Here is a 13,527-nt window from a genome sequence, read left to right on the forward strand (position 1 = left end):
TGCTGCACCGATCCGCCTGTTGATCTCTCGCTCCATCCTTCCCTCACTTGTGAACAAGACCCCAAGGTACTTAAACTCCTCCACTTGGGGCAGAATCTCATCCCCCATCTGGACGGGGCACTCCACCCTTTTCCAGCTGAGAACCATGGCCTCGGATTTGGAGGTGCTGATTCTCATCCCGGCCACTTGGCCACTTGGCTGCAAACCGATCCAGTGACAGCTGGAGGTCATGGCCTGATGAAGCCAACAGGACCACATCATCTGCAAAAAGCAGGGACCCAGTCCTAAGGCCACCAAACCGGACCCCCTCAACACCCTGGCTGCACCTAGAAATTCTATCCATAAAAGTTATGAACAGAATCGGTGACAAAGGGCAGCCCTGGCGGAGTCCAACCCTCACCGGAAACAAGTCTGACTTACTGCCGGCAATGCGGACCAAGCTCTGGCACCGGTCATACAGTGAACGGACGGCCCGTATCAGGGGGTCCGAAACTCCATATTCCCGGAGAACCCCCCACAGGACTCCCCGAGGGACACGGTCGAATGCCTTCTCCAAGTCCACAAAGCACATGTGGACTGGTTGGGCAAACTCCCATGCACCCTCAAGAGCCCTGCCAAGGGTCCAGAGCTGGTCCACAGTTCCATGACCGGGGCGAAAACCGCATTGCTCTTCCTGAATCTGGGGTTCGACTGTCCAGCGGACCCTCCTCTCTAGCATCCCTGGATAGAGCTTACTAGGGAGGCTGAGGAGTGTGATCCCCCTGTAGTTGGAACACACCCTCCAGCTTTTTGACCACCTCGGCAACCTCAGCCCCAGAGATGGAAGAGCCCACCCTCTTCGAAGTATTCCTTCTACCGATCCACAACGTCCCGAGTTGAGGTCAGCAGCGCCCCGTCCCCACCATACACAGTGTTGACAGAGCACTGCTTCCCCCTCCTGAGACGCCAGATGGTGGTCCAGAACCTCTTCGAAGCCGTCCGGAAGTCATTCTCCATGGCCTCACCGAACTCCTCCCATGCCCAGGTTTTCGCCTCGGCGACTGCCATAGCTGCACTCCACTTGGCCTGTCGGTACCTGTCTGCTGCCTCTTTATTTTATATCTAAATGTTAAATCTAAACTTAAATCTTTATTTAGCTGCTTCTCTCCCACAGCAAATTTTGCAGTGTTAAATCAACACTTAAAGAGTTGAATTTAACACTGTGTCCGAGTCTATTTGGTCCTTATCAGAATTGGTGTTAAATTAACTCTTTCCATAGTGTTAAAATTTCAGAGTAAAATTTACTCAAAATTGAGTAAAAAATTAACACTGGCTAACACTGTATAGTGTTAATAAAACTTAACACTACAGGTTAAACAACTCTGGAGAGAGTAAATATGACTCCCAGCTTTGTTGATCATTCACTCTACTGTGGTAATAAATCAACTCTGACTCAAACACTCTTTAACACTGCATTGAGTAATAGATGATTAACACTGGAGGATCAAATAACTCTGATAAGTGTTAATTTTACACACTACTGTGCAAATGATTTACTCTGCTGCCGTGAAAAACCAACTCAGAAAGAGTCAAATCCTAACAGTCTTTAACACTGCACAGATAAATATGTACTGTTATTTTTACACTTCTGCAGTATCAAGTTGCATCTATCCAGAATAGCTCGATATTGCTTTTTAAAATGTACCATTGAATAAAAACAAGTTACCACAAAAATGCATTTAATGACTTCAGTTTTTACTGTACAAAAGGACTTTTTCAAGATGCATTTAACGTTTGTATTTTCAACTTGTAGTTGTACAAAAGTACTTAATAAAGAGAATAGTTGTGCAATGCATGTGCCTGCCGTGCCAAGCAACCCAATACAACAACTTGTTCTCATGCACCACTTTAAAACCTTTGGAAAAACATAAGCCACAATGTAACAGTAACAGTAAGGTTGTGTAACGGTGTACTTGCCGTGCCAAGCACCCAAATACAACAACCCATACAAATGGGTCACACTACAGGGCTCCAAGTGAACTGTAAACATAACATTTATGAGGTAGATGGTTGCAGGTGTGCTTGCCATGCCAAGCAACTCTCATCTCAAACAACATCTCAAATCTGCATAAAAACATCATATAAAAAACAAACGCCACCACTTTAAAACATTGACCCGAGGTCTGCATAAAATGGCAATATGGAACAACATATAAAGAGGTATCTCTCGTACTATACTTCATTTGAACATCAAATGGTTTGAAGTAAAACAGATCATTTATGTCCAACACCTTAAAAACCCTGTCTGGATGCAGCTTAACCTTAAAGGCATGGTAATGGTGATCAAAACTCATGGTTTCCATCAATTTTCCACAGAGCAAACACAGTCATCCTTTACAGCAATTGTCTCAATCTTACAAAATACAGGCATCTCACTTGAAGTCACGACGGTACTCTGTACCATGATATTTTATCCACTTGGCAGAAAACACACTGGTAGACAATACAGTTCCAAATTTTGCAGCAATCACTGCACCCTGATTTAACTCATAAAGTGTCACCATCTTTCCTGGACCTAAAATGAATCTTTCCTTGCTAAAAGACTCATGATACATTGCCATATAACTTTGGTGCTTTTTGGCTAATGTCTTTGTGATGTTTTTAAAGCTTTTTAATTGTTGCTTGAAGAAATTATGTTTGGCTTCATAACGCATGCACCATGTGTGCAAAATCAGACCAATGTGCCTTATACTACGGGGATAATGTATCATGAAGTGATGCTTTGGCAAGAGATTTATTTCAGGAAATAATTGCTTGAACAGCCAATGATGATCAATGATTAAATATTTGAGGTATATGGTCATGCCTTCTGACAGGACTGGTGAAAATACAATGTTAACAATATGCAGAAGCAAAAGTAGGAGATACCAGTGTTTATCATCCGTCTCGATCAAATCACCAAATAGCAAAGGTATATTGCGCAACAAGCACCAAGACTGTATGGCATTTAACCCCAAATCATTACTTCCATCTAGCACCTTATCTGATGGCAGAGGCGGATGGTTTCTCTGCTGATTGAAACCATAGTCATAAGCATGTATTCTACCAGCCACTTGTTCAGCACTTAGGAAGTTTCTTTGAATGTACTTCAGAATGAGTTTCACCTCAAACTGACCAACCCCCTCTAAAATATCATGCATTATATCTACAGAGAAGTTGTTAGCTGTGTTGAAATACTGAAGTGAATTCAACAGACAAGCGCGTTTCACACCATATACATGAGGCAGCCGAGGATCTGTTTGTACAGTTTGACAGTGTTGTGCATGCGTATCAACAGTTCTTAAAACAACTTCAGGATCATCTTCATAGAATACAGTTTGAAAACAGTGTTTTTCTAGACAGAAACGACAGCAATATCGAGCCCCAAACGACTCCACAAAACCAAACAGACCATGCAAACCAAGATTGTCCCCAGTGACCTGAACTACAGTACCATGAATGGCATGTTCAAAATTTGAAATTTGAAGTCCCTCTGTCTCAAGTACTTTCAGATTATTAATAAGTGGCTCAAGTATCATATTAAAGCCATATCGCTTGATGTCCTGTGCATGGAATAGAGCACACAAATGAATATTAATCAATGATGAATTAAAGATTGGGGGAAAGTTCCTGAGAGTAAAATATATAGCACCTAACTTATGTAAACCCTTTTTAGGTCCCAAGACATTTGCAGTTTCAAAATCATCATAGAACAGCAGAATCTGCAAGGCATCTTTTTCTACAGAAAATAGGGGATTTTCTTTAAAATAGGTGGCATCTCTCAAGTCTGCATACACATCTTCATTGGGAATATACCTGGGCTTAAACATGTCTGCACATTCTGTATGGGAACATATGCAAACATATCAGTTACAATGACTTGGTCATATGTCCCAGTAGTTTTGTTTCTTCTGCTGTCGAATCTTGTGCCAAGCACTTTTTGAACAGGCTCAACCAGTCCCCATTTCTCTCTTAAGTGTTTGTTTAGTTTTGTTTTTGAATTTAAAGATGTGAATGGAATTTGCAACGTTTGGAAGGACTGTTCTATTTTGTTCCTATTTTCTGTATCCTGTGGAGACAAGCACTGTAAAGCTAAATCCTTAGCCTGACTGTGAATCTCAAAAATCACTTCTTCCATGGAAGAGACAAATCTCTTAACATTAGACTGACTTAATCCAGCTGCTTTGAGTTGTGCGACAGCAATAGCACACATATCTAAAGTGCTATTGGACGGTGCAGATGTTGTAGCTGTCTCCTCTACATTTGCTGTCACCAGCTCTCCTGCATCACCAACGTCTGCTGTGCTTGAATTGACATCATTGTTAACTCGTTGGTCAATATTATCAGTGTGTTTGGTGTTTAAATGTTTCCTAAACCCAGAAAAAGTTCCAAGGACATGGCCACATCCAGACTGAGCACATTTAAGGCGAAGATTTTTTCCATCCAAGTAACCATGAACTGCTCGTAAATGCCTAACAAGTGTATTTGCGCAAGTTAAGTCAGTCTGACAAACAAAGCACTTCATGTCAAACAGATCCGTTCAAGTACTAATGAAGCAACCTAGCACAAACTTCTGCAACACGGAGACTCTCCTTCACTTTGCCAACATCAATGTTGTACACAGTGGTCTGGATGAATGTGAACATGTTGTGCAGCATGGGGTTGTACGATGTGCTTTAAACAATTCATCAAAGGCACCAAGAGAAGAGGATGACTTGCAAGTGATGGCATTCTTGTCAAGGATGATGAAGAACTGGTGGAGTGCTTTCTTCTTAGGTCCAACAGCCAGGAGATAGGGTTGTGTGCTAGTAGTGATGGCATCAAGATGCTCTTGGATGTTGGTTCCTGTCTGAAAAGACAAAACACAAATACATTGTAAGGCGTTTACAATTATATGGATGTAATATTTCACAAAAAAACAAGACTCCATCAGTGAAAAATCCCAATAATAACCTTCTTGAAGACTACAAGATGTTTCTCTGCTTGAGAAGCAGACACCTTTCCTGGTCTCTTACGACCCTGGGCAGAGGGTGGAATCAGGTGTAAGAGCAGAAAAATAGATGAGAGGTCAGTGTCCCAACCTGTAACAACAGAAATTTAATGGTAAGTGGATCAGCATCAGCAAAATTCAGTGAATTCTTAATGCTATTCTTCAATAGCATTTGTTTTTGTTGTTTGTTTTTTACAGAAAATACTAAAAAGACACTAGTTATATATGATCATAACCTCTATATTTTTACTCACCTATTATTCATTTAAAATCTAAACTACTATGCAAGGTTGTATGGATGAAGTCGACCTTTTCAATAGTAAACTAACCAGCCAGTTAGCGGGTGAGACAACTTCATTGAATGTGAGTGGAAGGGAGTCTCTCCCCCCTCCCCTCAGGCTGCTGAGCAGAGGTGCGTGATGCAGCCAAGAGCCAGAATGGAGAAGTACATAGATGGCTCGTATGTGATAGTTACGGTGTTTTTTCTTGATCGAAACTTTTCCACTAAGGTCCAATATCATATTAAAATCCCCTGAATTGAGCATAATAGGGCCTCTTGAAAGGCGCCAACACCTGCATGTTGCTGAAAGTTCATTGCACCTTCCTGGTCATCGTATGTTCATAGTATGTCGTTGCTCTTGGGAATTATTACTACCTGGCATACTGACCCTGGTATGAGTGTACTGCAAACTAAGAACTTAACACTAACATGGGCTACAGTGAAGCACACATGACAAGTGCAGCCAATGGAATATGGAAAAAGTAAACTTACCGATATCGATATCCTCTTCAATGCCATCCTCTGGAGGATCAGCTGCCAGGAGGAGATCTTCAAGCTCACTGGTGGATGGAAGCTTTCTGCATTGTTGGATGATCTTTTTCTTGAATGTGGTAGTCCATTTCTCCAGAAACTTGCCTGAAATATCCTCCCCAATCATCAGAACAAAATCCTGTTCCACCTAGGGTGAGGATAATCGGTGAGAATTTCCAGATTTCACTGCCAAATGAATTGTGTTAATTGTCTGACTGTCACTAAAATACACACATACTTTTTGTTTTCTTTTACAAAACTATGAAACTGTCAAAACACTGTCAAAATAATTTAAAATGATTACCAAGCCTCTGACATCTTTGAACCGTGGAAAGACAGACAGTACATTGCTTGACTGCTGGGGGTCACGGACCATGTTGCGGCGGAAGTCAAATGTCTGCTTCATCTTCTTCTTGATTGTGTCCTCATCAGCTGAATGTTTCATCAGTGCGATGGCTTCCTTACACTCATCTTCACTCAGGACAGTCTCTGGAACAAACTGGGGCTCTCGTCTGGCAGCTGGTCCTCCAAGCCCATCTTCATGAGATGCTCCTTCGGATGATGCTACACAATATGGGAAAATACCATATTTTGACAACCATATAAACTTACAGGCAAAAAAAACAAAGCTTCAGATCTTCATCCAGTATTATTACAGCATTACCTCCAAATGATGATCGTCTGTCTCTGGCACTGGATCTCTGTATAGTTTTGATCCTCCAGGCCAAGTACCCAGTGCCACTCTCGCCACCATAATAATGCTCCTTGGAGGTGAAAAGATAACAAAAATAGACACTCCATTAATGAGATTTTTTTTAAAGTTAAGGTGCTTCAAAGTTATTTTGGACATAACAAACAGAAAGTGAGATTCTGAATATGAATTCATCACTCCTCCCTCTCTGCTCCCCACATCCTTCCTGTAGCCCCATCCTCTAATACATTTTGAGCTGGAACCACTTTCCAAACGGGCAGAGTGATTACCATTCACCTCCATTGTGTTCAGTGAGCAGCTCACATCTCTGCCCCACAGATCTCAAAACAATAAGCACTGATAATTAAAGGTAATGTAAATACTCATATGACTATAGGGATTATGGTGATAGGCGAATTTGACATTATATTGCACTATCCCTTTAACATTTTCACAGCCATTATCTTGTATGACTTACATAACCGTTCCTGGAGAATGGATATAATGGGAATAACCCCTACCTCAGTGCTCACAATTCCTCGGGCATACATTTCTTTCACCTGTCTGGGTGGTGATGTACTGCAAGATAACAAAAAGTAAAGATTTCTCAGTTGTATGCACTGGATTTAACAAAGATTTGAATTTACCTAAAAGCTGCATTTAGCTGACTGAAAACTGTTTACAAATTACCCATTCTTCTCCGTCATGTCAGCTGCCAGTATGTTCACCATTTTCCTTCTGGTCTCATCTGTCAGGGACTTGCTTCGATTATATTCATTTATTATGCGTTCCCCACCAGGTCTCTCGGTAAGAATGGATTCTACCAACTTCAAACGAAGAGCAAAACAATTGAGCTTGTGAATAATACATCCCAGTAATACATTAGTTAATACTGGTGAAAACATTAAGTTCTCTTCCTAAATAGGGACTTTAAAAGATTCTTAAAAACAAATGGTTATTAAGTTAACACTATTTTCTTTTTTTATGGCTTTGGGGCCTTAAAAAATAATTCCTGTTCTGTTCTGGTGCTCTTGTGTTAATCGTGTGTTATTTCCTGTGTTACTTCTTACGTGCTTGGCTTCTGTGTCCAACCTCAGCCGTTTACTAGGAGGACTCTCTGAAAGGATGACTGTATCTTGAGAATCAGACGAATCAAGGGATGGTGGTCCAGACTGCTCAGGAGATGGTACCATGGAGACAGATTCTGACAATGATAGGAGATGCAGATGGAAGGAGAAACATTAACCACAAGTAGCATGTCCATTAAATAATGTAATAGAATTTACAAATGTAACTGAAACAAACCAGTGTCACATTTGATGGTTAGAACTCCATGTGATGGATCCTTAACTACATCCTCAAATACGTCATCATCCAACTCAGTCCCCGAACTGTAAACAACCTTCACACCTTCTGTCACAGCTGGCACACCAAACTTTGCAAATGCTACAAGAAAAGACAAATGCTTGTGTAAGCCAGACTTATGACTTTATGTTGGTCTAATACTCACAAATATCCAATGAATCTGGAAAATCAATAAATTAATGAGTGAAACAAAACTACTCATAGTATTACTACTTTTTAAGCAAATCATGCATTCAAAGTTACTCAGTGTGGTTAGAGAAGGTAACATCTGTATTCAAAAATTACTATTACAGTTACTATTAGCACCTTAAAATGAGCTGTATGCAAGACTGTGGTGCACGGTGTTCAACAAAGCAGCCCTGCAGCAAGACCAACTTTTATGAATAATGTTCAATTTGGAAACAAGATAGAGTCTTGTTTGTTTCAGACCACCAAACAGCAGACAAATTATCAACTATTTGCAGAAACGACTAGCAGGGATCAGTTTTACTTATGTTTAATCACGTCAGCTTATTAACTAATCAAATCGCATCACAAATGCTTGGTCTGGGTTACCTGTGTCCACCGCAACCACCACTCAAACAGACGTCGTGCCTCAGCGCGTCTCAGAAATGTGTGTGTTTTTTTTAGCACGTGTCTTCACGTTAACGTGAACGCAACTGAGAAAAACAAAGTTAGAGACCAACAGCTGCTGTGACTGACGATACATCACGTCACTGCTACAGTTAGCAGCATTTCACGCTGACAACTTCCTCTTTCTCCTTCAAAATAAAACACAAGTCTGCGCTGTTAACCTTACCGGAGGCTAGACGAATCACTCAAAAAACACAAATATGATCCCACTTTAAGGTCTGCTGAAACAACGTTAAGAGCGCCTAAACCGATGTACATCACAGAGCAGACCGGGCTGCAGGGGGCACATGCAGTCAATTTCTCAAGCATGTGCAAACTGCTTCCCAAAACCAAATAATGCCTTATGTTACATCACATCATTTACTGTAGAATATAATGAGGAGAGTTAATATGTTAATGCTTTGGCCGCTAAGTAATTTCAATCACCCTGGAACTTATATCAAGGTTAAACTAGTTATTTACACAAACGTTAGTTCATTCAGCCAACTCTTCACACCAACACAGGCACATTCTGATATAGCGTTAGCTAATATGAAAGTAGCTAATTACCGTTGGTTGTGGATTTGTTTGGTCACTAGCTAGTTTGAAAAAAGGCGTGCATGCACACATTCTTACAGTTGATTTGAACCGAACAGCCATTCAGCCAATGCAGGTTATTTCTTCTCAACCCAGGCAATTTTACCAGAATTTAAGCCTTGTTTGACAAAACAAAACTATCCCTCAATGTTATATTGTGAAGTTAATTACCTTCTGTGGACAGGGTCAAGTTGGACAAGCGCGCATTTTAAGCTAGGCATTCACTCGTCAAGTCATTCACATTTTGAATTTGGTGTTAAGATACCAACACAACCCTCAGCAAAAACGGTCGACAACACAGTATTCTTCTAAAATGCAATTTCTGTTCAAAGGCCAACATAAAATGGGGTTAATATATAATAAGAAGAAACTTACCGCAGTTGTGCCTCACTGAGAAGTAATGGCCACAAAAATCTCTGCTGGTTTGAACCGGTTTGAACGTGGGCGGGGCTTCCCAGAGTCAAATCAATTCTGCATCTTTTAACTATGGAAATTTTCACCAACACTAGGGGGCATTCTACTCAATCTATTGTTGTAATAACTCTGAAAGAGTCAATGAACTTTGACACTGCATATTTAACACTGAATGGACAGTTTTGGCAGATGAACTGCACCTTGAAGTGCGGTTCGGACACCTGCCAAAACCGCCCATTCAATCAAACCAGGAGAGAAGCAGACATGCTTGCGGACCCTCCCACTTGTGTTGGAGAGAGGGGGTGGCAGAGCGCCAGTCCATGGGTAGGTCAAGGGGCGTGGAAATTGACATAATTTGCATATTTTCTAAATATTTAGCTTTACAAAAGGCGCACACACATTTAGATTTAGATTTAACATTTAGATATAAAATGAATATTAAGATTTAGATTTAACATTTAGATATAAAGTAAACATACAGATTTAGATTTAAAATTTAGATATCAACTAAATATTTAGGTTTAGATTTAATATTTAGATTAAAATTAAGATTTAGATTTAACATTTAGTTTTAGATATAATATTTAATATTTAGATTTATATATAATATTTAGATATAACATTTAATGTCAGCAGAGGCTGAGATATTTTGACATTTAGTCCCTGGTATGTGTGTATTTATGTATCTACATATTGTGTTTTAGGCATTCATCTGTCTGATCTTTAGGTTCCAGGATGGTGCTACTGTGACGTTAACAGATGCACATGGTTTTATTTAGGCACCAAAGGCTTATGGCAACCAATGTTGGAATCGACTAACGCACATGCTGGCAAGGATGGTTTGGCATAAGGAAAGGAGGCACATGGTAAGGTGTAGAAAGACAACATCACATTCAGACAGGAAGCAAAAACCAGACTCCCGCATGAAAGTCCGGGGATTTTTGGACTGTTTAGGCACCCTCATGCTCCTTATATTACATCTTTAGAGGCAGCATTCTCCCCTGAAACTGTCCAGCCCGTGTTTCATGTGCATGCGAAATGTTATGCAATCTTATACCAAAAGCACTGTCAAATCTGCAGTATTTTACAAGTTCAGAATGAGAACGTGCAGCCGTAAAATGTGCAGCCAAAAAATGCTTCATCCCATATTTCAAACAATATAACTCTTTTGTCTTTTACACTCCACACCCCTGGTTTTCAACTCAATGGCTATGTACACCTGTTTCCATAGTCCGAATAGCTATTCCCATGACTTGTAAATAACCTTGTGCAAAAAATAGTACAAATCTCCCTTCTCTGGGGAAAATTTAAAAAATAATCATATCAATATTAATGACTTTGAATGTAAACTCTGCATGAATTCTGCCTGTTGCATTAAAATCCATCATGTCCATTCACCACCTTGACCTCCACACTCATATCTTCCATCTTGCTATACAAAGGACAAAATCCTACCTGCATTGACACCCAACACTGGCACTGAATGTGAGATGCAGAATCATCCAGCATGGATCTATTTAGATTTTCGTCAAGCATAATTGGGTCCAATAATTACATAATCCCATCAAAGCACACTTAATACAGAACTTCCGTTATAAATAGCGTCATGTGAATCTTGAATTAAAACAGTGATCAATTTTTTGCACAATCCTAGATTCTAATAACTTCGAGAAAATTTACACAAAACAAGCTTCTGTTCTACTCACATTTACAAGAAAGAAAAGATATAAAAATGAATTAGGAGAAGAAACCAGGGAGATCTTGCCAAGTCTGGCTGGCAGGGAATGCAAGCTAATTATCCCATGGTGCTTGGAAGCTGAAGTGCTCACTGACAATCACAGGACTGCTCTTGGGGTATATATAGCTATTAGACTGAGAGACCAGGGTTGGCCAAAAACACCGATAACTTTGGTCACACAAGCCAAGGCCAGTCAACTACTAGCCTACAGCTGTTTGACAAGTAGCATCACAGGACAAATCTTTGCATAATTTATCCCGCTCTCTAAGTACCGGTGGTGTGGGGCTTAATTAGAACAGAAAGGGGTAGCAGGAAAAATGGGACTACATCAAAATCTCAGTAACCGTGAGTAAAGTAGATGTTAAAGTCACATCCCACGTTAAAGCATTTGAAGTAAAGCTGAGGCTGTTTCTGTGCTGGCACTGAACCTAAAATACACCTGTTACAGTGACACTTGGCATTAATTAAGATTATAAGGCCCAGTGCTTTCCCCAAGACCTCTGCAGCTAGCCTAAAGGGTTGCTGCATGTTCCCATGCTTTTCCACAACATTCCAATCACGCATTCACTACACTGGCCCCCAACAGCTTGTATCCAGTTTAAGGTGGTTTTCACAGCCCACCTGTTTGATTAATTGAAAACAAACTCTGATGTGGTTGCGATTTAGGCTGAACATCTGTTCATTCATAAGCTGTGACCACTAGTTCTCTTAAGAGTTTAGGATAGGCTGGAGCCTATCTCAGCTAACTTTTACTGTGACTGGCACCTATTCTTTTATATAATTTATCGAACACACTATATATTAATGTCACACAATTCAGGATTGCAGAACAAGAAACACTCATATTTAGCTTCTGGCCAGGGTGTTCAGAGCAGAGGATCCATGGAGTGCTAGCTAGCTGTGGCTGTACCCTGGACGTCACAAGGAGGTGCACAGGCTGCCACAATGAGCTATTTAACCAATATTTTGTGGCATTGCTGAAACCAAGACAAAGCATATGAGGTTCGGTATATTAAAGTTGGCATGATTGAAATCAAGGTGGTGAAATCCCATATGCAGTGTGAGAAACACTAAGTCGCCAAGGACACTGGTTCTTCAATTTTGGTTACTGTAAAAATTATTTAATTCCAAGTGGCATTTAAATGTGTTTCAAAGTCTTAAATCTAACATGCCTTAAGCTGTTGGAACCCTGGAAATACCAGATGTAAATAATGCAAATGACAGATTGCAAGACTTTATGCATAACACGAGCACAGTGATAGTGCCGATAACAGTTATGGAAAGAGAAAAAGACAAAAGCTGAAGAAGTGAAGTGGGTATATGTATAAAAGGAAAGCAGGCGGTAAGAAGGAGGAGCAACACTACCATGGCAGTTAGTTTGTGCATGCGTTTATTTTGACCAGTCAAATCATGCATTCTTATGAGCTCTATATAATGCACAGAGGTTTGATCTGGCTCAGTTTTATCTTTGTGTCAGAGCCATACACAGACATGTTGAGATAAACTCATCAGTCTTGGACTATTCATCCGAGTGTAATTGAACTGCTTAGGCATCACAATCTACTGCTAACAGCAGCACCCCAACACTTTAAGCACACTGACAGAAATGGACTTTGAAAAATAAGAGTGCCTGAAATTTGAGTCATGCATCCAATCTTGTTCACTAACGCCGGGTTTATGCAATTACCCCTGTCACATATTTCTCCCAGATCAGGGCGAGGGAGGAGGAAAGAGATATAGGTAATACCTACAAGGTCCCCATCTGGATGTAAATATGCCTTTTCTTTTAAATCAGTGGCTTTATAAGCACAAAAAAGCCATCAGAATCCTCACACCTCTGCCACCCTCTGGCAATGTAATCACTTTCTGCATTGGATATTGCATTTATTTTTTAATATTTCACTCACCCCCATCTGTTCGTCTCTCCTTCTTCCACAGTTTACTCCCCTGCATGCATTCCATTTTCATTCTCACTCTAAATGGCATTTCTTCCAGAGAAATTAGATATCAGCCGGGCTGTCCTTTATTATTTCAACCCAGAAGTGAGGATTCCAGTTACGACCTAGATACTGCTCTCTCCTGCTTTTCTCTCCTTCCACTCTCTAACCCTATCTTTTTTTCCCCTTTATCTCGCCTCTCACCTCTCTTGTCCCTCTCCTCCTCACCTCCGGGGCCTCACCTCCTCTGCTGTCTCACCTATTGCTTGCATTAAATCAAATGGAACACATTAAAAGTGGCATGTGCAGCAGACAATGGTTTTTATGACTGTGTGCGGTGTTTGGCCTAGTTGT

General features: G+C 40.6%; 1 pseudogene across 1 annotated transcript; it reads right to left on the minus strand.

Annotated features, from left to right (window-relative positions):
• Positions 1 to 1,747: 1,747 nt before the first annotated feature.
• Positions 1,748 to 13,198, minus strand: LOC148189859 (uncharacterized; annotated as a pseudogene). Its single transcript, XR_015776101.1, has 10 exons — positions 13,144 to 13,198; positions 7,816 to 7,956; positions 7,581 to 7,714; positions 7,201 to 7,337; positions 6,989 to 7,089; positions 6,484 to 6,583; positions 6,124 to 6,368; positions 5,781 to 5,967; positions 4,972 to 5,099; positions 1,748 to 4,867 (listed from the first exon to the last, which is right to left on the minus strand). The product of XR_015776101.1 is annotated as an uncharacterized LOC148189859 (transcript).
• Positions 13,199 to 13,527: the final 329 nt, after the last annotated feature.

Source organism: Plectropomus leopardus, chromosome 3 (assembly GCF_026936395.1).
Source record: "Plectropomus leopardus strain MGB_pleo_1.0 chromosome 3, ASM2693639v1, whole genome shotgun sequence".
Taxonomy (NCBI): domain Eukaryota; kingdom Metazoa; phylum Chordata; class Actinopteri; order Perciformes; family Serranidae; genus Plectropomus; species Plectropomus leopardus.